The 27,035-nt window shown below is 34.6% G+C and overlaps 1 protein-coding gene across 2 annotated transcripts in view; it reads right to left on the bottom strand.

Moving 5' to 3' along the window:
• Window positions 1–27,009, bottom strand: part of TRIQK (triple QxxK/R motif containing) — a 96,560-nt gene extending 69,551 nt beyond the window's left edge. Inside the window, exons 1-2 of one of the 2 annotated variants that reach the window (XM_045560679.1) lie at window positions 26,673–27,009; window positions 15,511–15,670 (exon numbers count right to left, since the gene is read on the bottom strand). The gene's annotated coding sequence lies outside the window, so the exon portion shown is untranslated. The remainder of the gene's footprint in view (window positions 1–15,510; window positions 15,671–26,672) is intronic. The other variant, XM_045560678.1, reaches the window with a different exon arrangement.
• Window positions 27,010–27,035: the final 26 nt, after the last annotated feature.

Raw genomic sequence — 27,035 nt, 5'->3', positions numbered from 1 at the left:
TCGTACTGGGAAACTTGACATTCACATGCAGAAGAATAAAGCTACTAGATTCTATCTCTCACCGTACATAAAAATCAATTCAAAATGGATTAAAGACTTAAATGTAAAACCTAAAATGATAAAATAATAGAAGAAAACACTACATGACATTGGATAGAGCAAGAATTTTTCATGTAAGATTCTAAAAGCCCAGGCAACAAAAGCAAAAAATAGACAAATGGAATTACATCAAAATAAAATGCTTCCTCATAGCAAAGGAAACAATCAATAGAATGAAGAGACAACCTATAGAATGGGATAAAATATTTGCAAACTATGCATTTGACAAGGCATTAATATTCAGAATATATAAGGAAGTCGTACAACTCAATAGCAAGTAAATATATAAATAATAAACTGATTTAAAATGGGCAAAAGACCTGACTAGACATTTCTCAAAGGAAGCCATATACATACATGGCCAATAGGTATGTAAAAAATGTTCAACATCACTAATCATTAGGGAAATACAAATCAAAACCACAATATCACCTCACATCTGTTAAAATGGCTATTATCAAAGAGATAATTAAACAAATGCTGGAATAGATGTGGAGAAAGGGGTACTATTATACACTGTTTGTGGAAATGTGAATTAGTACAGCCATTATGGAAAACAGCATGGAGGTTTTTCAAAAAATTAAAAATAGAACTACTATATGATGCAGCAATCCCACTACTGGGTATGTGTATCCAAAGGAAATGAAATCAATATGTCAAAGGGATATCTGCATTCCCATGTTAATTGTAGCACTGCTTAAAAAAGCCAAGAGATGGAATCAATGTAGGAGCCCATAAACAGATGAATGGATAAAGAATATGTGGCATATGTACACAAGAGAATACTATTCAGTCATAAAAAATGAATTCCTGTCATTCATGGCAACACAGAACAGATGAAGGACATTCTGGAGGACATTGTGTTAAGTGAAATAAGCCAAGAACACAAAGACAAACACAACATGATCTCACTCGTGTGGAATCCAAGGAAGTTAGTTTCATAGAAGTAGAGTGTAGAACAGTGGTCATCAGAGGCTGGAGAAGGTTAATGTTAAGGTTAGGGTTAGGGTTACAAGTTAGGGCATAGGGAGTGTTTTGCCAGTGGTAAAAAGTTACACTTAAATAGAAGGAATAAGTTCTGGTGTTCTATTGAACAGGAGGATGACTAAGGTTAACAATATTGTATTATAAATTTCAAAATAGCTAGAAGAGAAGATTTTGAATGCTGTCACCACAAAGAAATTATAAATGTATGAGGTGATGAATATGCTAAATAACCTGATTTGATTTTTATACAATGTATACATGTATTGAAACACTGCTGTGTACCCCCATAAATATGTACAATTACTATATGTCAATGAAAACAAACTTAAAACTGGAGATGCCCCACATGACTAAGCAAGAGTCTTTTCTCGTGCAACTGTGGCCAGCTTAGTAACCAACTTACATTTGTTTTTCCTCCTTATCTACTATTTTCCTTTCTTCTATTTCTCCTTCATTCTTGTCTCCCTAGGTATTGCACCCAAGCTTAAGCTGTGCTTCAGACTCTGTTGTCTTGGGAATATATGATAAGATAATCCATTACTCTATTTCTGTTCCATCAATTCCAAAATATATCACTGTTTTTTGTTTTTGTTTTTGCAATTAACTGAAATACTTTGTGCTTTCTCAAATCAGTTTTGAATGTCCAATGTGGACCCAAATAACTCTCCCAGGAATTCATAAACCACTATTAAGAAGAGAAACCTCAACATGTGGGCTCCCAATGTCTATCCTGTTCTAAACCCACATGAAAATAAAAGTATGATAACAGCAGTAGAAATAAAGGGAGTGGAATGTCAATGCAAATACAAAAATGTTGAGTGAGTAAAGCAAGAAAGACCTGGAATTAACTACAAAAATAACAAAGTGATCCTGTAGCACATATTCAATTAAAAGTTATCCATACATTCATATTGATAGGTATTCACTCTATCAAATATGGTAGGCAGAATTCTAAGATGACCCCCAGTGACTCTCACCCTTGTATAACCTCCCCTCCTGGAGCATGGGTGGAACTTGTGAATATGATGAGATATCATTTTTGTGATTATTACATTAAATGGCAAAAGGGACTTCACACATATAATTAAGGTTCAGTATCAGTTGACTTTAAAATAGTTATATTATTCAAGTGGGAATGAGCCAAAGACATGAGTACTTCAAATCCTAGTCTAGAGGTCAAAGTCAGAGAAGTCAGAGAGATTCAAAGCAAAAGAGATTTGACCCTTGAAAAATTCTCCATTGCTAGATAGGAACAGTATTGATCAAATCCTCCTGCAGATAAGCTAACATTTTGCCTCTGAACTGGACACTAGAGAAGAATATTTCCAAAGACAGTGATTATCAGCAGTTTGCTATTTACCACAATGAACTAACAGAATAATGATCACTGATGTTTATAATGAAAAGCTGCAAGTGCAGGAAATACATAAATGCTTTCTGAGCCAAAAATCCAATTATTTTAATATAGTTTATAAATATATTTTATTTCAGTCTTTTAACACACTGTTACTTCTATATTTATATGACTAAATATAGCATCTTCTTCAGCCATATCATATAATAAAAGAATAAATTTTATTTCTGTTCTAGCTTTCTATCTGAACTCATATGCCATCCAGATATACAAGATATTGATTGAAAGAACACCCTTTCATCTTTATTATTTTCTTTTTTTTTTTTTTATTTCAGTTCATCATGGGCGTACATAAGTTTAGGTCATATACATTGTCCATGTCCCGCCCATCCCCCCAAGTCAGAGTCCCAAGCGCGTCCGTTATCATTCTCCAGACAGTGCGCCTGGCACTCATCATGTAGTCATACCTCCATCCCCTCCCCCCCCCACCTCCCCGGGTCTGCACCTTCAAGCATGACCATTCCCCAGAGGGTGTGCAACGCACTCGTCATGTAGGCATACACCCATCCCCGCGCCCCACCCCCCATCCCAGTCTGATATCCAATTGGTATCCTTCCCCGATGTACATTTAGGTGATGATCAGGGAAACCAGTTTTCTGGTGAGTACATGTGATGCTTGTTTTCCCATTCTTTGGATACTTCACTTAGCATAATGGGTTCTAGCTCTCTCCAGGAGAACCAAAGAGATGTCGTATCATCGTTATTTCTTATAGCTGAGTAGTACTCCATGGTATACATATACCACAGTTTACTAATCCATTCGTGGATTGATGGACACTTGGGTTGTTTCCACATCTTTGCGATTGTGAATTGTGCTGCTATAAACATTCGGGTACAGGTGTCTTTGTTAAAGAATGACTTTTGTTCTTCTGGGTATATGCCCAATAATGGGATTGCTGGATCAAATGGTAGGTCTACTTGAATCTGTTTAAGGTATCTCCATATTGCTTTCCATAGGGGTTGCACTAGTTTGCATTCCCACCAGCAGTGTATGAGTGTTCCTGTCTCTCCGCATCCACGCCAGCATGTGTTGTTTTGGGATTTTTTGATAAAGGCCATTCTCACCGGAGTTAAGTGGTATCTCATTGTGGTTTTGATTTGCATTTCCCTGATGATTAGGGATGTTGAGCATTTTTTCATATGTTTTTTGGCCATTCTTATGTCTTCTTTTGAAAAATTTCTATTCATGTCCTTTGCCCATTTTTTGATAGGGTTGTTTGATTTTTTCTTGCTGATTTTCCTGAGTTCTAAATAGATTCTTGTTATCAGTCTTTTATCTGATGTGTAGTATGCGAAAATTTTTTCCCATTCTGTAGGCTGTCTGTTTATTTTCATGACTGTTTCTTTGGCTGTGCAGAAGCTTTTTAATTTAATCAATTTGAGAAATATAATATATACTTTGGATCCCCTAGATAAAGAAGTAGAAAAATGAATATAAACCACCCCAGGTCACATGGTCTTTTAATGCTCACTCATATATCCATTACAAAAAATAAACATGCAGCAATAACAAAATCAGGAATGGGGATGTGAGACATTTTTATTTGCATGGTTTCATACGTTATTGCAGAATCACCTGCTTTGTTATATGGTGAGTGTACAGAGTAATAGAATGCTAGACGCTTTCGCTAATTGTTTCATGTCAATTTGTTTCTGAATTTTGAGAATCCCATTTAGATTTTTTTAAACTCACAGAGGTAAACACTCATGCAAGGCAAGAATGGCATTTGTGTAATGAAGTATTATACTAGAGTGAAAAGCATTATTTATAAAAAGAAAGAGAGAGGTGATACACCAACAAAGAGTTCCCATACTCTTCAATTAACGCATCTAACTGTGAATATAATTTTAAAGAATAAAGAAAGGAAAAAAGATGTAGAATAGACTGAACTAATAAAATGCACTAAAAGTATTCATGTTCTGTGTAATTAAAGAAAAAAAGAAAGATCCTTTATTTTGTGAGCTGAAGATTGACGTTTAAGGTTTATTCAGAAAACAGCAAGAAATTTCTCTGGAGATAATTAAATTGTTTGCTACTAATAATGGTTGTTTTCATAGATTTAAGCAATATGCTGGTCTTCATGATGTCATAGTAAATGGTGAAACTGTGAATATTGATAGAAAGGTATAGAAAGGCAACAGAAACTTTTAAATAAATGTTTTGGCTTCAATATTAAAAAAAATATACAAGTATGACATAATCACAATTTGCATAATGTTTTATATTCAAGAAAATAATCCCTACATAAATAGTGGGCATTGCTTTAATTTGACAAGTATATTTAATAAATTACCTCCACAATAATCAATACATTTATTCACAATAAATCAATAAATTTATTACAAAAACATTCTTCTTTATGGAATATTATATATGTATGGGGCCATATACAGATACACATTTGTTCAAAGATTACATACATGTACAGGCATGGATATTCACTCTAGTATTAATATGTACCCAAAGAGATAGCTCTATATTAAGTTGAGGATATAAAATAGTTAATTCTTAAATAAATTACAAAAGAAAGTGTATAAAATATGTTCAGAAAAAAAGCAGCATTTACAATTAAAAATAGAAGCAAAGAATAGAAAATAAAAGGAATAAATATATCTTATAATAAATAATACAAGAATTAAAAAAAAGTTAATTTCCCAATGATAAAAATGCTTTGGGAAGAAAGAAAACAAACTAAAATATCAAAATGGAAAATTGGAAAGCAGCTTACTTAATAACATAGGCTAACTCTTAATGCAAATCTACTACATTTCCTAGAATACTTTGATGAGATATAGAAAATGATAAGTAAATTATTTTTCAAGTGTGATGTGTCTAGGAAATAGATCAGTGAAACAAAAAGAGTAATATCACAGCATACAAACAGAAAATTCACATATAGACGAAAAAAATCACAGTTTACATTGCATTCATGTATAAAATCAAATATCACTTTTTCACATTTTGAAGATTTCCCCCCCTAAATATGGAAAGAAAAACAAGCCAGAGCTTTAATATAATATTTTTTTCCAACCTGGAACAGCTGCAAAAAACAAATCTTGCTGGAGATAAGCTTGGTTATAAATATCAACATTCCCTTTAAATAAGGGAGTCCAGTTTTCATACCATCTGCCTCTTTCTAAAAGGGAAAAAATATGAAAATCATAAACCAGGACATTCCCTTTCAAATAAGGCATTTAAAAATGAATGTAGTAAAAAGGCTATGAACTATTCTGAGCCCCTATCTTTGAACTTGCCTGTTTAGTTCAGATCAGAAAATGGGATTTTGTGAAAGTAAACAAATTTTATTCCATGCCTAAAGCAATTAATTTTAAAAAATTATCATTTTCCAACTTTTTCACATTATTGGCCATAATAATCTCTGATTGGACCATGCTTCTCCTTAATGAGCCAGACTCCCTACTGTTTACTTTTTAACTATGTGTGTCACTTTTGTTACCTCTACTTTTCCTAAAATATTTTTAGAGCCTGTTCTAAAGACCTCCATGTTATCTATTCCAGTACAAAAATCTAGTTACCAACAGTACTAGACTTTTCCTTTAATACAGATCCTATCCTCTGCAAAAATCCTTCCTATGCCTCTGTCAATACAGTGCTCTTTTTATACTTGAGTTGAGTTTGGATTTTATCTTAAAGCCTTCTTTCTTCTTTGCCCTTAATTATTTTTCACTCTTTGTTAATGACCTTGTGATTGAACATTTTAATTTTTCACTGTAGCACATCATTACTACTTCAATAATGAAGTCCATAAACCATATCCATTATTTAACTCTTTAAAGAATTCACAAGAAAGAATTAATGCAAGACAGCCTACCAAATAGAGCGGTTCACAGTGATATACTGGATATACCTACATAAAGGAATATTCAGTAGAGTAATACTGAGATTGCTCGAGGGACAGTAGAAGAAACACAAGACAGAGAAAAATGGTATCTTCTATTTTAACAATATATGTAAACATGTAGTCAGTTCCCTGAATTACACTGGTAGGATTCTGAAAAGCTACTGAAACAAAGGCACACAGGGAACCCTGACATAATTCATTCTCATTTTCATATTCACTCTGTCTCTTCTTCTTTTTCTCATGTACACATAAAAATATACCTATATATTGCAAACAAAAAAAATTGAATCTTTAATCATGAGCATTTTTAATTAAGGTACAAAGACTGCTTAAATGTGTCCTTCACAGGAAAAATATATCCTAAAAACTTTTTTTTTAATTCACTTTCATTCTATTTTAGCTACAGACCACCTTGGCCCATGATTATAGAAAACAAAATTCCTTTACAACTGGTAAATAACATTTAATTGCTTCTTTGGAATGCTGTATCTTCAGTATGTAAGGAGAGAGGAGGAGAGATTCTCCACAGTAATGGTCAACAATATTTAATCTCAAATTAATTATTTAAAATAAATAACCATTTTACAGCAATCAATATTTCATCATTTTCATGATTTGATGTAGACACTACCAAATGATATGAACAATTAGAATATTGGTGTTGCAACCGAAAAGTTATTTTACCTTGTAACTATCAATTATTAGTTTAAAAATATTAGAAAGCTTTTTTCATATTAAATTTAGCCTACTGTTTATTTTGTGACTTCCCTCGACTAGAATACAGCACCACCAAAATGGGAATCTTTGTTTTGTAAACTGAAGAATCTCAAACAATAAGGGCAATGTCTGACACATAGTATAATACATACTTAATATAGATATTTGAGTAAATATTCTCAGACAATTATGTTAACTTAAAACATTCACATTTGATGTTCAATTATTGTAAACTTAATTAAAAATGATTTGAGCTTTAAAATATTATTATAAGCTATCTCTCTTTTATGAGACTATTAGCCTGAAAAAGTAGAGATTAAATCTTCCCTACTTAGTTTCCTTTCTGTTTGTCCCTTTTTAGCTGTTAACCAAGGTGAGCTCATTTTCTATTCTTATAATGGGCACAGTAAGAATACCTATCTCATATAGCTGTGTTGCAATGGTTAAATTAAATAAATAATTCATAACAGTGCTTCTCACATAGTAGGTACTCAATAAATGTTATTAATATCATCACATCATGCTGGTTTAATCAGTCACTGTTGAGGCACCGCACAACCCAAAGAGTGTTTTAGACCAAAATACAACCTGAACTTGATGATCTCACATTCATTAAAAATCAATGAGTTCCATTATATTTAAGGTTCTTAGAATGTAGTAATGGTTTCAGAATGTACTAAACCTGTAGCAACTTAATTATATATAAATTGTACAGTTTCTGTTATTATTTGATCTCCTAACTACCTTCTATCATCAGCTAAGTATTAATAACTTCCATAAAAGTATATATGGATAACTTTAAAGATGTTACATTATGCATGTTGTCTTATTGCTAATAAGTGTTGGAAATTCTGCATTAATAGAATGTCACTTACATACTTACAGTATATGTACATGATGAGTACTCAAAAATATTTATTGTCTAAAATGGAAAGCTTCTGAACAAAAAAAGGTTTACACATTAGTCCTCATTTTTAAAGCTGTCAACGTAATCTCTAATTGTTGTGTAAAGTCCCAAATCCTCCTCCGATTTGAGAAAAGAAATTTCTCAGGTAAACACTTCCACCAATTCTTCCTTATTCTCTCTTTAGGAGAAGTAAACTCCTAATGTTATTTCTACTAAGTCTGTAAGTCACAATTTCTCATAATTTACCACATGAATTGTGCAGGTCAATAGTGTTCCTATTAGAGCAGTAGCCTGACTTTAGATAAAACTGGTCCTGAGGACTCAAACCTTTAACTTCCAATGATAAATTTAGCATCTCAAATGTTTAAAATAACCCTGGGTCTAATACATACTGACAAGAAAAACAATTTTAGAAACCCCTTAAATTATAATACATTCCAAACAGCATCTTTGAAAACACTTTAAGAAAAATATCATAAATATTCCAAATACTTTTTTATTTTCTTTTTGAAAATTAAACTTTATTGTAACATTATTCAGTCCTCCCTTGGTATCCATGGGGGACTGATTACATTACCTCCTTGGATACCACAATCCACAGATGCTCAAGTCCCTTAAATAAAATGGCATAGTATTTGTATATAACCTATGCACATTCTCCTGTATATTTTATATCATCTCCAGATTAGTTATAATATTAATATCTAATACAATGTAAAAGCTATGTAAATAATTGTATTGGTATTTTTTATTGTTGTATTCTTATTTTTATTGTTTTTTTCCCAAATATTTTCGATCTGCAGTGGTTTGAATTCAGTGATGCAGAACCCTTCGATATGGAGGACCAACTGCATTACTTCACTGAAAAGTCTATCATAGACTTCTGGTTTCCATTTCTGTATGCGAAGAGCTTGGAAGTCACCACTCCATCCTTACAGCAAGTAAAAAGTTGAACAGACTGAAAAATCAACACCTCTTCTTAGATTAAGAAAGGTGAGGACATAGGGCAAAATGCTGTCCCCAAGACTGGAGAGACAGAGTGGCAAATACAGGAAGTCACAGCTTACCAGAGTATGAGTAGAAAGCACTGCAGGAACCAGTTCTGGGGTAGGAAAACCCAAACTGTAATTGGCAAATTGCTGGAGGCTCAGTATGGGAAAGTATAACAATTAAAAACTCCAAGGGAACCCAGTCAGAGAGGTACCCCCGACACTTTTGTTTATCCTCCAGGAGCTCAACCAGGTTCTCAGAGTAGTTACCTGAGAAAAAATCCCCTCTTGCTTCCACCAGAGGGAGGGAAAAGGAAAACATTTTGAAATACACTAGAGCACTCTTAACAAGGCCTGCCCTAAGAGAAACTAGTTAATCAGAGCCTAATCTGCTGGGTACTATCAGAGCATACCCAATCTGGGGGAAGAGAAATATCCAACTGCAGTCAGCTCTAGCCTTCCACATAAAAGAAGGAAATGCCCAACTCCAGCCCACCGTTGCCATCCTGTCCCACTTAAGGGCAAAAGGAAAAAAAAAACTGAGAAACACTTGTGAAACTCATACTCCAAAACGAAATGCTCAATAAAAAACCTAATAATAGGACTGTGGAACATTCTACCCTCCGCTCCACACCTTATGATCATTACTAAAGGCCCATTGACAGCAGTTCATTTACCTAGTACATCATATCTGGCTAACAAGAAAAAATTACAAGGCATACTAAAAGGCAAAAAACAGAAAAACACAATTTGAAGAGACAAGCAAGCATCAGAACCAGATATAGCAGGGATGCTGGAATTATCAGACTTGGAAATTAAAACAAGTATGATTAAGAGGCTAAGGACTCTAATGCATAAAGTAGACAGCATGCAAGAACAGATAGATGATATATAAGCAGAGAGATAAAAATCCAGAAAGAGACTCAAAAAGAAATGTTAGAGATCAAAAACATGGTTATCAGCAATGTAGATGCCTTGGATGAACTTGTTAGTAAATTGAACACTGGCCAAGCAAAGAATCTCTGAGCTTCAGGATAAATCAATAGAAGCTTCCAAAACTAAAAAACAAAGAGAAAAAAGACTTGAAAAAAAAAAAACAGAATATCCAAGGATTGGGGGACAATTACAAAAAGTGTAACAAAAGTGTAATATGAATATCAGAAGAATCAGAGAGAAAGGAACAGAAATATTTATTAAGAAAACAATAATGACTAAGAATTTCCCTATATTAATGGCAGACACCAAACCAGAGATCCAAGAAGCTCAGAGAACACCAAACAGGATAAATGCCAAAAAAAAAACTATACCTGGCATATCATTTTCATACTACAGAAAATCAAAGATAAAGTCCTGAAATAGAGGAACCAATAGAGGAACATAGATAAGAATTACATCTGACTTCTCCTCAGAAACCATGTAAGCAAGAAGAGAGTGAAGTGAAATATTCAAAGTATTGAGAGAAAAAAACCTACCAACCTAGAATTCTGTACCTTGCAAAATTATCCTTCAAAAGTGAATAAAAAATACTTTCTCAGAAAAACAAAAATTGAAAGAATTTGTTACCAATAGTCATAACTTGCAAGAAATATTAAAAGAAGTTCTTTAGAGAAAAGGAAAATACTGTAAGTCAGAAACTTGGATATACATAAAGAAAGGAGGAACATCAAAGAAAAAATAAGTGAAGATAAAATAAAAACGTTTATTTTTCTTATTTGTAATTGATCTAACAGATTCACGGTTTGTTCAAAATAATGGTAGCAACAATGTGTTTAATTCTATAAGCTTATTTATGGATATTATGTTAGTATATAAGCTTATATATAATTATGTAGACGTGAAATAAGTGACAGCAATGATACAAGGGACAAAAGGGAGGAATGAGGGTTATTGTGTTACTCTAAGAGACCTCACACTACCAGTGTTATCAAATAGTGTTATTTGAATGTGGACTTGGATTAGTTGCAAACGTACAATGCAAATTCTAGGGCAATCACTAAAAAAGTAAAAAAAGAAGTACAATTGATATTCTAAGAAAGGTGAGAAAATGAAATCGTATAAATGACTGATTAAAATTTTAAAAGGCAGAAAAAGAATGGAAGACAAAAATAGGAACAAAGACAAGGGTGACAAATAGAAAGCATGGTAGATATTAAGACATACCTATGGAAAATAGCATATGAAAAAATGCCACATATCATACATCATCAGAGAAATGAAATTACCACTGAGATAGCACTACACCTATTATTAATAGAATGGCCAAAATCCAGAACGCTGACAACATCAAATGCTGGTGAGGATGTGGAACAACAGGAGCTCTCATTCACTGCTGGTGGGAATGCAAAATTATACAGCCACTATGAAAGACAGTTTGGCAGTTTCTTACAAAATGAACCATATTTTTACCATATGACCCAGTAATTGCACTATTTGGTAGTTACCCAAAGGTGCTAAAAACTTATGTGTACAAAAAAACCTGCACATGGGTGTTTATGGAAGCTTTATTCATAATTTTCAAAAAACAGAAGTAACCAAAATATCCATCAGTAGCTGAATGGATAAACTGTGGTACCTCCAAATAACAGAATATAATTCAGTGCTAAAAAGAAATGAGCTATCAAGCTGTGAAAAGATATGGTAGAAACTTAAATGCACATTACTAAGTGAAAAAAACCAGTCTGAAAAGGCTGTGTACTATATGATTTCAACTATATGACACTTTGAAAAAGGCAAAACTGTGGAGACAATAAAAAGATCAGTGGTTGCCGGGATTTGAGAGGCAGAGGAACAATGAATAGATAGAACACAAAAGATTTTTAGGGCAGTGAAAATACTCTATATGAAACTATAATGGTGGATACATGTCATTATACATTTGCCCAAACCCATAGAATGCACAACACCAAGAGTGAATTCTAATGTAATGTAAACTATGGGCTTTGGGTGTTAATGATGGCAATGTAGCTTCATCAATTGTAATAAAAGTACTACTCTGGCAGGGCATGTTAATAGTGGGGGAGGCTATGCACGTGTCAGAGTAGGAAGTATATGGGAAATATCTGTACCTTCCTCTAAATTTTACTGTGAACCTAAAACTGTTCTTAAAAAAGTCTTTTTAAAAAGTCTATTATAAAAAATGATTTTATAAAAGTACTAGATAATTACTAGTTTTAGAAAATTTTCCTCTGTAATGATATGATAGGGATTTTATTATCACATTAACCAAGATTCTTGGCCAGGGGCTAGATTGTATCTCATGAGCCCTTCTAATGGAAACGGCATATAAAAATTCTTATAAGGTATGTATTTCCAGATTACTACTGAATTCTAAACAATTTAAGAAAAAAGCAACTGAGTTTCCCAAAGCAATTTTTGCAGTATTATGTATAATCTGGTTTTTTATAAGCATATACCACTCCCCAATAATCCCTCTCTCCCAAATCTGCTATATCTCCCATTTGACTTAGTAGATATTCCAATTTACAAAGTGCCCCTCAAGTTCTGCATCCACTTTTATTTTAGTCTGTGCTCAGGAGCTTATTTTCCAAATCACAAAGAAAATACAGGCCATCAGGTAAGAATCACTCCCTTTACAAGCTTGCTCTAACTCACTCTGTTACACATACCAACATACACACCATACACACAAATCCACGCACACATCCACAGACATGAACACTGTCTGCATCAGTACCTCTACTTTGATCTCAGTATAATAAGTGGCCTGTCTCCTGCAAAGGATTTCTCTGTACTCAGAAGACTAGACCCATGTGCAATTTCCCTGTCTTTTTACGTGTTGCTCCCCTCCTTTCCATTTCCTCTGGCATTGCCTCCATCTGGGGCCTCACCTGCATTACTGCATTAGTATCAAAATAGAGCTCGTTATTTCCAGTCTTTCTCCGCTCAAATCCATTCCCATAATGCTTCCAGAATAATCTCTCACAATTTAAATTTAATCAATAAATAATCAAGAAATTCCCCTGAATTATATTATATCATTCAATGTTTCCCTATTTCCTTTAGGATCTGGTTCTAACCCCATAGCTTGGTATAATCTAACCCCTGTTTTCTCTCCAATCTTTTTACCTGTCTTTATCCCACATGCACACACTGTGCTCCAACTATTTTCTTTTTAGCTCTCTATATTTTTTTTTTATTTCAGCATATTACGGGGGTACAAATGTTTAGGTTAAGTATATTGCCTTTGCCCTACCTGAGTCAGAGCTTCAAGTATGTCCATCCCCCAGACAGTGCACACCACACCCATTAGGTGTGTTTACACCCATCCCCTCTTCCCCCTTCCCATCTGACTGACACCCGATGAATGCTATTACTATATATGCACTTAAGTGTTGATCAGTTAATACAAAGTTGATGGTGAGTACATATGGTACTTGTTTTTCCATTCTTGTGATACTTCACTAGTACAAACTCTGTGGAAAGTAATATGGAGATACCTCAAAGAGCTACAAGTAGAATTACCATTTGATCCAGAAATCCCATTACTGGGCATCTACCCAAAAGAATAAAAGACATCTGCACTCAAATGTTTATTCACAATTGCAAAGATGTGGAAACAAGCCAAGTACCCATCAATACGTGAGTGGATTTATAAAACGTGTTATATGTATCCCATGGAGTTCTATTCAGCCACAAAAACAATGGTGATATAGCACCTCTTGTATTATTCCTGGATAGAGCTGGAACCCAACTATTTTGAATTACACACAATTCCCTGAAAGTATCATACTATATAACAGATATAACAGCTTATTGTCTTTGCCCATGCTCTTCCTTTCTCTGAAAATGCTTTTAAATACTTCTTTACCTGAATACCTTATACTCCACCTTTAAATCAGTAGAGACATATGGAAGTCATTAATTCAACTCATTAGTCTTATAATTCCTCTTTCTCTCTGGGTAGAAGGCAGTATTGCACTTCATAGTCCCCCATTTGAAATTAAGCAATTTGCTTTGACCAATGAAGCTCTCAATCCCAGTAGATCATGGAAATACATCCAGTAAAAGTCTTCTATGTCTTGGCTGCATAAGCTTTCCTACCAACCCATTTTGGGCATGCAGTTTGTGTGACAAATAAACACTGGTTAACATCAAGATTTGGGCTTGTTTGTTTCTAGAACATAACCGAGGCTAGTCTGACTGATACAGAGGGTTACTTTTTCAGGAAACATTTCATGAGATCAGTATAGTCTGATTAAATGCTGCTTCTCCCAGTGATGACAACATTCTATTCATGATCTTATTATAACACAACACTGTAGTAAAATGGCTGCTGTAATTATCCATTTCCCTTATTAAATTGGTCTCCTGAAAGCAGGAACTGTGTACTTTCACCCTATATTTTCACCGCCTAGCAAACTGCCCAGCTCATAGTAAGTGCTTAAAAAATGTTTACTGAATTAACCATTCATTCATATATTCATTCATCAAGGGCCAGGGGCTACTCTAGTTTTAGAGATAGGGTAAAAACAGAGCAAATAAAAATCCCTGACCCCATATGCCTTACATTCTTGTGAGAGAAAATGACAAAAAGCCAGACAAATAAGTAGAAAATATATAGCTTATCAGATGGTGATAAATGCTATCTAGTAGGGAAAGAATGTAAAGTGTGGGATAATGGTCAGGTAAGACCCCATTTAGAAGGTGACCTTTTAATAAAGACCCAAAGCAATGTAAGGAAATTGGCAGGGCAGATACTGGAGGAAAGAGCAATTCAGTAGAAAGAATAGCAAGTACAAAAATCCTGAGATGGGAAAATGTCTGGCATGTTCAAAGAACAAGGGAGCCAGTATACCTAGAGCAAACGAATGAGGATGAGAGGAGTTGAAGATAAAATTAGAGAGATAACAAAGGGCTAAATCTTGTAGAGACGTTTAGGCCAATTTAAGAGCTTTATTCAGCTTTTATCTTGAGTAAAATGAAGAGCTATTGAAGGGCTCTGAGTAGAATAAGGAGCGGGAAGGGACAGTAAAAGATGAGGTCAGAGATAATGAGGGTCCATATTCTCTCATTTTATGCCTTATTTCCTCTCTCCAAAATACATGAGAAACATGGATATATCAATTAACCAAAATTATTAAAAATAATGTTGAAAAACTGATATTTTAAGATGATCTTAATCTGTTCATTACTTACTAGGCAGAGAGAATGATTAAAAGCAATATATAATTACCAAAATATTGCAAAGTGCCAAAGTAATGTACCAAACATGAAGAGACACTAAGCATTTTATATAACTACAAATATTAGTAGACAATTAATACTAAACAATTTAACAAATAAATCAGATATATATGTATAACTCTATAAATCTTGCTTCATTTACTTGGATTTGCCTAAATACCACAAAATAGATACAAGTAAAAACATTTCCTCCTTCCATATGAAAAAACTGTGTTCAGAACCCAGGTTCATTGTCAGAAGCAAACAACCCAAAACAAGAAAAACAAAGCAAAAGAAAACAAACCACAAATCAAAACACCTTTTGCCAAATGTTAAATCAAATAAACACACCTTGCGCTGTGTCCTTGATGCTGCCAAGTCTGAACTCTGGAGAGCTGCCAAGGGGCAGAATGGTTCCAAAGGTAGAGTCTTTACTGAGGAAACTGTGCTTGCATTCCTGGTAAATTCAATTCCAGATACCAAAAATAATATTCTTGGTTGATTTTTCTTACTAGAATTCAAAATAGAGTATAAAGACATAGTAAATGAATGATCTCAAGTTCCCTAATTGTCCACAAAATAAAATCACGGTGAAACCATTGCCAAAAAGCTGTTTCTCAGTTTGCTAACTCTATTAACTATCTAGTGCAAGTAAGTTTCTATGGCCAAATATATTTGGGAAATACTGAACATGATGCCCCATTTTAACAAGGCACATTTTTATAATATTGGCTCTGAGAAGTCCTATCACAGAAAAGCCTATTTAAATTTACTTGACCCAATATGTCCCAAACAATTACCTGAAACGTAACAGGCCATGCATGTTTCCACTGTTTTGTAAAGTCAAGTATGAGTGTAAAGAGATGGATTTGAAATTATTTTCTATTATTTTAATTTATATACAGTTGACTTATAAAAACAATTATATTTATTCAATAATAAATTTTAAGCATATGTTACCTTCTAAATGCTCGTTAAAAAAGCAACAAGGAACAATAATCAAGTATTGCATGATTTATTCATTTTTGTTCAATGAATATTTATTGAATACCTATTATATGCCAGGCACTGAATTTATCTGTAGTTTTCCATTGCAATTGCTCTCATATGGATAAGATTATCAAATTTAAGTGGTTCCAAACCAACATCTAGTCATAATACTAATTCAAAAATTAACCCCAAATATTTGAGAACACAAACTTTACTAATTCTAATAAGATCATCAAAAATAACTTGCTATTTTAGTCCATTTTTAAATAGTGATAATAATCCAAGTCAAGAGTCATAATGTGAAAGAAGTCTTTTTTTTTTAACAAATGGTGTACAAAAGAATAAAGTTGTGCCCTTACCTCATTCCATAGACAAAAAATTAACTCAAAATGAATCACATAACTAAATGCAAAGGCTAAAACCATAAAACACTTAGAGGAAAACATAAGAGTAAAACTTTGTGACTTTGAGTTAGACAATAGTTTCTCAGATACAACACCAAAAGCAAAAGCAACAAAATAAAAATATATAAACTAGACTTCATCAAAATAAAAACTTCTGTGCTTTAAAGAACATGATCAAAAAACTGAAAAGACAATCCACAGAATGGGAAAAAATATTTGCAAAATATATATATGATAATTGTCATGTACCCAGAATATATGAAGAACTCTCACAGTTCAACAATAAAAAGTTATATAATCCAAATGGGCAAAGTATTTGAACAGACATTTTACCTAAGAAAATATACAAATTGCCAACAAGCACATGAAAAGCACTCAACATCATCAATGATTAGGGAAAATCAAATCAAACCACAATGAGATACCACACTTCCTTCTACCAGGACGGCTACACCAAAGGACAGACAATACCAAGTAAAGAGGAAAATGTGGAGAAACTGTAACCTTCACACATTGCTGGTGAGAACGTAAAATGGTGCAGCCACACTTTGGAAAACAGCTTGGTATTCCTTGTAAACATCCAAACACAGCATTACCATATAACCAGCAATTCCATTCTTAGGTATACCCAAGAGAAATGAAAACTGATCTCCACACAAAACTTGTATATGGACATTCATAGCAGTATTATTCTAATAGCCAAAAAGTGGGAAGAACTCATGATGAATAGATAAACAAAATGTGGTATATCCATATAATGGATATGTAAAATATTAATAAGAATGACATGAGATCATTTTTATGAGACTAATGTGTCAAATATAAATGTTTATATAAATATGAGGCAATGCTATCTGAAAAACTATTTTCATTATATATAGAAATCAAGGTTCAAAATGGGATATAGTTTCAGACAGATTCTATACAAATTCAAAACAAACGTGAATTTTTAAAAGAAATGCTAAGCATTAATTTAAAAATTGTCTTATAAATATCTAAGAAAAGAAAATCCAAATATGTTCAAGTAAGCCATAACTAAACTTGTCTCATCTTGAACTTTATCATAAAGTTTTTATAAACCATATATAAAAGTGGTGCAGTGTGTAAACATATACTTTGTTTTCTCTTTAAGCAGTTCTATTTACCCAGGAGAAGCCAGAACAGATTACCTTTCTTACCTTACAAGTAACTTCTTAATATTCTCAAAATGTAAAATGATTTCAGCTTATTTAACAGCCTACTCACATAAATTTGCATACTACATAAGTTCCTAGGGCAACTAGGAGATTATTTGTATAACCTCCTTCAAGGAAAAGTTTGTTATAAATAAGACATATGCAGGTATACCCCCAAATAACTTTTATTCCATTAAAGTACAGTCATAGAATTAAAGACTTTGAGGATGTGTTGTACAGTTTTTGAAAACGTTTGAGAACCACTACTCTAAAATACAAATTTGATCATGTTGCTTTACCATCCATATATCTAAAATGGATTCTCAATTGTCTACAAAATCAAAATAGTTTTGCATGACATATAAGAGCCTTCTCTAACTGGGCCAGCAAATTCATATTGCCTCAACTCTAGCCACTCTTCTCCAAATTACATTTCAACCACTGAACTTCCCATTTCCCAACCATGAGATCCCATTGATAGCTTAATAGGTTTACAAATCTTGTTCTCCTTACTTCAACATTATCTCAGCCCACGCCATATCTACCTTGAATTCACAGGCATCCTTCAAGACCCTGTTTCAATTATGTACTTTCTCCATATAATTCACCTATACCTAAAAAGCAAATCTGTGGTTATCTGATTGACATATAACTCATTTATTAAATATTACACATACTTATCTCCATAATCACTTAGAATTTTGACATACAATAGTATTTATTATATTGAGATATTAATGAAATGATTTGTCTTCAGAAATAAATTTCTAAAATCTTTACATGAATTGTGTTTCATTTAAGGCATAGACATATAAATAGGTGGATTATTAAATGCAAATAATAGACTCTTGATGGTAACCCCAACTCACATATCCAAAGAGATGGTAGGGTAAGTAGAACATTCAAGGGCAATAATTGAGAAAATTTGGGTCACTTGAATTGAAAAGGGAAGTTTCACCTTATACACTAAAGTTTATAGTTCAGGTCAGGAATTGGAAAACTTTTTCTATCTTCCATGTACAAATATTTTAGGCTTTGAGTGTCCAGAGACAAAATCAAATTATAATAGTATCATTATGATTTGTAGTGTGATGAGAAGCAGTGCAAAGCAATGAAAGCACCACACATGCATCTCTGTGGCAATTAGTCAACTCTGCTGTTATAATGCAGAAGCCATAAATAATGTGTAAACAAATGAGCATGGTTGTGTTCCAATAAAACTTCATTTATAAACAATAAAATTTGAATTTCAGACAATTTTCACATGTCACAAAACACTATTATACTTTTAATTTTTTCAACCATTTAAAAATGTAAACACCATTCTAAGCTCACAGATCATATGATATACACAATGAGCCAGATTTGGCCCATTGGTCATAGTTTGCTGATCAACAGTTTCGATATATTTTAACACCTATTCATACTCTTGGATTACCAAATTTCATCTCTGGAATAAATAAATAATAAAATCACAAAATTTTATTTAAATCTAGGTTGTTATTGATTAAATTTTATAATATATATCTTCTCATGCAAAAATATTTTACATTAACAGTAAATCGTTAACTAGATTTAACATAACTATTTAGAGCTACTTCTATATTCTAGCAACCTAGGGTATACCATCAATTTTATATACACATATATGCCCACACATACATCATGGTTTTTGTGTTCATATTGCATTATCTTATAGTAAGCTCGTATCCTAGGGTTTTTTCCCCAAAAGCAAACATAAAGTAGTTGAGAGTCCCTTATCCTGATGCTCCTTAACTTTCAATAGGGCTGTGTGCCAATACACCCATCATAAGTCAAAAATATAGTAAGAAAAAAATATCATAAGTCAAAAATGCATTTAATACACTGATAAGCCCAGAGTAAAGTTGAAAGATCATAAATCAAACCATCATAAGTCCAGATGCTCCTCAACTAATGATGGGGTTCTATACCAATAAACTCATCATAAAGTTGAAAAATCATAAGTCAAACCATCATAAATTGGGGACTGTGTATCCATGAGTGGCTTTCTATTGCTGTCAAATCAGAAATACAAATTGCATGGGAATTTTTTTCTTTTTAACTCTAAAACATTGCTCTGTTGGCTTCTGGCATTTAATACTACAAAAAAGTAGTACAAGAAGTAGAAATACTACAGAAAAGAAGTCTCAGGCCAGCCACATTTTCATTTCCTGATAGTAACATGCTTTTTTTCTTTTCTTCCTAGATATGTGAGACACTTTTTCTTTATCATTATAATTAGAAAATTTTTTAATATTGTCTCTTTCAGTTATCATGTCTTATATTAAGAAAAGTCCCCTTCCCTCTTCATATGTCTATTTCAGCTCAGGAAATTTTTATTTCCTGTTACACATTTTTATTACTGTTCTTGGAAATGCTCATTTCTCTTCTTTAGGAACAATTATCTATATATTCTTGTCTCTTTTCCAGAAACTCCAAATATCCATACAGTGGACTTCATTCTTTATCTTCTTTTTATGATTTTCAACTTTTTAGCTTGGAGAAATTTTCAAGTCTATTCTCCATACTGACTATACTTTCTATAACAGTATCAATTCTGCTTATTACTGCCTCAAATATGGATTTTTAATATGATTTTTTGGTAGACCAGAATAATACTCCCTCAACCCATAGATGACCAAGTGCTAATTCCCAGAACGTACAAGAAAGTTATCTTACATGGCAGAAGAGACTTTGCAGACATGATTAAATGACAAACCTTAAAAGGGAGAGATTATCCTGGATTATCTGAATGGATCTTTAAAAGTGAATAACTTCTCCAAGGTGTTGTCAGAAGGAGATGTGACTACAGAAAAACAGAGAGATGCAATATTCCTGGCTTTGAATACAGAAGATGGAGGCTATAAACCCAGAAACATGGGCAGCCTCAAGAAACCGGAAAAGACAAGGAAATTAAGATTCTCTCCTAGAGCCTCCAGAAAGGAATGTAGCCCTGTTCCTACCTTGATTTTAGCCCAATGTGACCTATATTGAACTTCTAAACTACAGATAATAAAGATAATAAATTTGTGTAAGTGTAAGATAATAAATTTGTGTTGTTTTAAGCCACTAAATTTGAAGTAATGTGTTACAACAGTAATAGAAAATCAATGTATGACATAATCAAGTATGAAATGTCTGGTTTCCTTAAGTACTAAGTTTGACAGTTGATATTTCTGACATTTCATTTTGGCACATCTTGTTTTATTTTTATTGTGAAGGTACATCCTCAGTTTTTCAAATGCACATTTCGGCTTATGATTATCTGTCAAATTTTTCGGGGGGGGGACAATTGTTGTGAAACCATGGATATATCAAAAATTGATGTTATTTTCAAATAAGTTCTGTCGTGGAACCAATGCAACATAGACAGCTCAAAATATCAATGAAGTATTGGGGAAGGATGTGGCTAATGAATGCACAGTACATCAACAGTTTTAGAAGATCCATTCTGGTGATTTTAATCTTGAAAATGAGTCACGTGAGCTACCTGAGACCAAGGTGGATGATGATAAACTGAAAGCTGTAGAGAAAGCGAATCCATCTCAACCTACGTGTGAATTAGCAGCAAGATTTGATGTTACTATTCCAACAATACTGGACAATTTGAAACAAATCGGCAAGGTAAAGAAGCTGGTTAGATGGGTACTGCATGACTTAGAGTGTCAGAAGAGAAAGCCTCTCAAAGCTTGCCTTTCTTTGCTGTCACGACATAAAGTTGAACCATTTCTACACTGTATTGTTACATGTGATGAATGGATACTTTTTGACAATCACAAGTGTTCAGCACAATGGCTGGATAAAGATGAAGTGCCCAAACATAGTCCAAAACCAAATATTCATCAAAAAAAGCTAATGGTGTCTGTTTGGTCATCCGGCGGGGGTATGCTGCACTGCAGCTTCATGAACCCTGGTCAATCCATTACAGCAGATGTCTACTACAACCAATTGGATGAAATCATGAGGATGCTTGAGATTAAGCAGCCAAGATTGGTCAATAGAGACAGGCCAATCCTCTTGCAAGACAACACTAAACCACGTCACACAAACAACACCGCTCAAACTACAGAGGCTAGACCTGGAAACTCTGTCAACCACCATATTCACCAGACCTTGTACCAACTGACTACCACTTCTTCCAGGATTTGGATCACTTCTTACAAGGAAAAATATTCAATTATCAACACGCTGTGGAAAATGCCTTTAGTGATTGCATCGACCCTAGCTCTCCAGGGTCTTCACTGCTGGCATAAACAAGCTACCATTAAGACAGCAAAACTGTGTCAACAGTTTAGGTGCATACTTTGATTAATTGTACTGCTTCTTGTTTGAGATATAATAAACCAAACTTTGGATTTGAAACTGGACATTTCATATTTAATGACCTTAATAGATCTTATACGTTTAGTTTCTTTGTCATCTTTTTGTTTCCCTTTACTATCTTCCTTTTGTCACTTTACCATTGTTCTTTTTATATGGAGTTCTCCTATCCATAGAGGCCATGCATTCTTGAATGTTTTAGATATCAAAGAATTCCCTGAAGTGTTCTTCCTTAGCTTAAAATTCTTTTTAGAGTTTTATACGTATGCCTCTTAGTCTTCTGCTTGCTTTCTTTGCCTTGATTTTGTGGCGTGTTTTGTTCCACTTGATTTATTTTCAAATGCTAAATTAATCCAGAATATTTTGGCACTGAGAGAAACTGTATAAACCATTTCTACACAGTCCAGTGTTTTCCAAATATGAGCAGGGGGGACAGGTGTTGAGGGTAGGAGAGGAGACAGAGAATGGACTCCCTAGAAACACAGATAAAGCAGAATCAGAAACTAGGAGTTTCTTTTTAAAATTACACCTTCTCATCCTGAAAAAAAAATTTGATATGCCTCTGCCTAGAGAGAGTCAGTGCTATACTGAGTCACTGTGAATAATGGCAATGTATTATAATATTCAAGCATATTCCTCATGAAACTGGTAGAGAATCACAAATCTTCAACCATTTCTATATAGATAATGAACTTGATAACTGGAAATGTTATAAAACTCAACAAAGGATATGTCTACTGCTGATGCCAAGTCTAAAGCTTTCAGTGCAGTACACCTTCCACCTGTATAGGTTATAAACTATTATCTACAATTAGGACTTTATCACAGGTACCCATATAATTTATTCTGTGCCCTGCAATATTTGAATATTTTTAACATTCTAAGTATGTAAAACTTGTGTTCTTTGGATTAAACTCTTTCTTTTGTCTTTGTGAAATTTTAACTTGTTCAGTATGATCGGTCTTCTATTTTTGCAACTATGTCACTATGTAATACATGTCTAGAAGAGCTAAGCTGCTTTATCCTGCTATCAGTCTCCATGTTCAGTGGCTTAAAAGCCAAACAATTGACAAGAGTTGCTCATTTATGAAACTATCTTCACCTTCTGATTCAATTAAACAGTTTGTTAAACCACTGAATATACATTTTTTATCTTTTTAGCACTTATAATTTTATTGTTGTTGTTTAATATTTCAAAAGTATGAGGTAAGTAAGAAATCATTTCTTTTTCACGGAAATATATACCTATCTCACTTGATTGTTGCATGGATACTTAACATTCTGCCATACAAGAAAGGAATAAATGTATGCAATAGATATAAAAAAGAATTAGCTCTAGGACTGTATCATCTTTATCTGTTCAATAAGATACTTAAGGATATCAAATATGATGAAATATATATCACTACTTTCCATTAGTATCATTCTAGATGTTCTGGAAGAATACCAAAAAGAACTCTATATTTTAAGCAGTACTTTTTAAGACCTTCACACTTAAAGCCAAATCTACTGATATCAAAAACACAGATATACATGAACACAGACTATGGGGAAATCTGGCCTAAAGCTTCTTGTTTCTACACAGAGGAAATTGTAATGGAGCAGCTTTTGGCACGGGAGGGAACAAAATTATTTGTTGAGCTGGTGGACCTCTACATTACACAATATGTATTATCCCCGAACTTCAGGGTCCCAAAAGCCAGTAGTACCTTCTTAAAAGACATTGTACCTCCACATATTCCCAATGGCCCAGGGGTGTAACTTAGAATGGAAAACCAGAGCACTAGACTTACAGTCTTGGCCTCAGATCCCACTCCTTTTTCACAGCTTCCCAATAGAATTATTTAATTGGTGGCTAAAATCCACAAGTCCACATTACTCTATGGTTAGAGCTAACCTAATATAAGCCAGTATACACTAGAGATTTGCCCTCTTTTACTTCTCTTTCTGCCCTGGACCATGCAAAGGAGTAATTCTGGGTAAGTGTGTCTATTCTGGAAACTGAAATTTTTCTCTCAGCTGAACTAAAGTCTAAGTTCTGGGAAAGAGTTGGGGTAAAAGGGATAAGAAGTACTAGTACTCATTTTTTGGTCTCACATCTGAAACACTACCCTCAATCAACTCATTAGTAAAGAAGCTAATATTGCAAACCCCACAGGTCTGTTTACAAACTCAAAAGAGTAAGGAAAGGGCTATTATTGAGCCCTGAAAATCTCTAAGTCCATTTTGATGGCCTCTCTAATCCATTTTTCTTTATCCCTGTTTCTCTACCAGAAATGAAGAAAGTGGAGTAAGTAAAGGAATAGTCAAATACCAAACAGTTTGAATAAAATCATAAGTGCTAAAGAAATAACAGGTACTCCTATTTACTGTTTATTACAAAAACAATAGATCTTTCCCTCTCCAATTTTTTCCTTATGCAATGATAAATTTTTGTATCTACTATGGATACCCACTTTTATTGGGGAAGCTAAATAAGGAATTTGAACAAAGAAAATATTCTATTTACAGCCTTCTATCTGAATATGGAAATCAGGAAAAGAGCTACCATGAAACCAACCACAATATTTTCTAGCCACAGGAAATTAAAATGCCATAAAAGATCATTAATTAACTTAGTTTGAAAAAAGAGTTCTAGCAATCAGATAATGATATTCCAGTGGCAGGTAATCAGCTTTTCTTTGTCCAAAACAGACTTTGACAGAAAATTTATATATTTAATGTTTATCTCAAAATTACAATTTAACATTTTCCCAAAATATTTGACAACAAATTCTCTTTTCACTTGTTTAAATATCTGAATATGCTTTAAGAGATAATGATCAAAGGGCATTTTGGGAAAAATACTGCTTGCATGGTTTTGTAAGACAGTAACAATTTATTAAACATTGTTAGTTCCTGTTTTTTAAATGCTCAAAAAAAATCAAGGGCCAGTGGCAGTGGATGGATTGAAGACCCTGAACTAAGGTAAGCTATAGTAGCAGGCATTGTGAAAGAATGGAAAAAGACCTAGCTCTGCTCGCAGCTATGTAGCTTTGGGTAAAATTTACTTAGTCTCTCATTTGGGATGAGGCAAGGGGGAGAGAATAATTTTCTTATCCCTAAAGAAGTACAATGAAAACAGATGTTCTTAATCCAGGGTCCACCTATGGTTCAAATTATGCCTCTTTCTGAGGGAGGAAGTCAATAGCTTTCTTTGGCTTCTCAAAGTGGCCCCAAAAAGGTTAGTTACCATTGAATTGAAAGGTAATGTTTCCCAATCCTTTCAGGCTACAAGTGAAAAAAAATCTAGTGTTATTAAGGGGGAAAAAGTGTCATGCAAGATATTTCAGGCGCTACCTAACCAGAACCAACACAGAATCAATAATGAATAGATGAGTGGGTTTCTTCCCCGTGTCTACATAACCCAAAGAAATCAAAAGGGAAATTCTAAAATACTTTAAGCTGAATGATAATGCTTATATAAGTTTACAAATTCAGATCACATAAAGATTAAAAATGAAATCAATTAACACTTTGCATTTGCGTAGATCATTATTTTAATAATATTTTCACAGTTATTCTTCCTTTATAGGAAGAAAGGGCATATACTAGTATACCTGATCTTACAGATAAGAAAACACTTATGAAGGGTATTGCCTAAGGACAAACATTTCCTAACCCTGCCAGTTTCCTGACTTGTAGGCCAATGATCTTCCTAATGTTAACAAGCAGTACAAGCTTCCTTACTGGGGATTTACACTGTAAACCTGGCAGAGGGAAGTAAAAGCAGATTTTTAGCTCCTCTGTGTTTTTTCTTTGGAATGTTTGTTCTGCTGAATCATTTGGGCCCAGATTACATGAGCAAACAAGAGGAGATTTGAAATGGTTATCTATGGTTACCATCTCCTAGTTGATCATTAAATACGGGCCCAACAAAGCAAAAAAGAGCTTTACAGTTTAGCACACTTCACAGCAGGGACTGAAAGGAGGATCCTTTATTGGGGCCCCTCCAGTAACAGACTGCTTCAACATCCTGAGGAAGCTCATTAAGCCCAAACAGGCAGCAGTAAGAAAGAGAATTCCAGGGAGAAGAAACAGGATCTTCAACCTCCCATTTCCTAGTCATCCATGTGGACACCAATACCTGGTGGGTTTAGGGATTCACCAAGCTCCAGAAAAAGTAGCCCTGCCCTCCCCACCACCACCAATAAAGCCACCCGGTGCTGTCTGAAGCTCTTGGATACAAATGTTTTGCACTGCAGATACCTATTCATTAATAAGGGCAGGCAAGAGAAAGGGTGAAGAGCAATACGGGAAAGGGAGGCCGGAACTGGGAGTGCAAAATCCACATCGCTGCTCAGTGAAGTAAAGGGCCGCGAATTATCTGACTACACAAAGGAGCCAATCGCCAGCCGAGCGGAAGGCCTCAGGCGGTGGGCGGGACCAACGCTTCCAGGGCCCAGCGGCCCGCGCCAGACACGCTGGCAGGGCGGGAACCGCGCGTTCCTTAGCAACCGCGGCGGCCACGCCCACCCTCCACGCGAGCCCCTGCCCGCCATCGCCCGCCCCCACCGCGAGCGCCCTGCTTCCCCGAGATGGGGTCCTTAAGTGATAATCGTACCTCCTGGGTCTCCCAGGCTCCGGGTTCCTCTTGCAGAGCCTCCTTCCGCCCAGCCCGCCCAAGTGCCGCTCCCAGGGACTGAACCATCGTCTCCTAAACGCTTTAGGGGCTCGCTAAGGAGGTGCGCCCGTTTTTAGTCCCGGACCCCGACCTTCCTTGGCAGGATTTCCCCAAACCCCTCGCACTCGCCGGACACACACACACCTCAGCTCTGCCAAGGCAAGGGCCCACAAACTTCGTGTCCGGCTGAAAATGTTGCTGTCCACGGTCCTGTCACTCACAGGCAGGGGCGGGACGAGCCAGCTGCACACCAGCTTCAACGGGGGACGGAGCAGAGGCGGGGCTCGGCGGGCGGGGGCGGGA

This window comes from Lemur catta, chromosome 9 (assembly GCF_020740605.2).
Source record: "Lemur catta isolate mLemCat1 chromosome 9, mLemCat1.pri, whole genome shotgun sequence".
Lineage (NCBI taxonomy): Eukaryota > Metazoa > Chordata > Mammalia > Primates > Lemuridae > Lemur > Lemur catta.
This window is presented reverse-complemented; position numbering and strand designations above follow the sequence as displayed.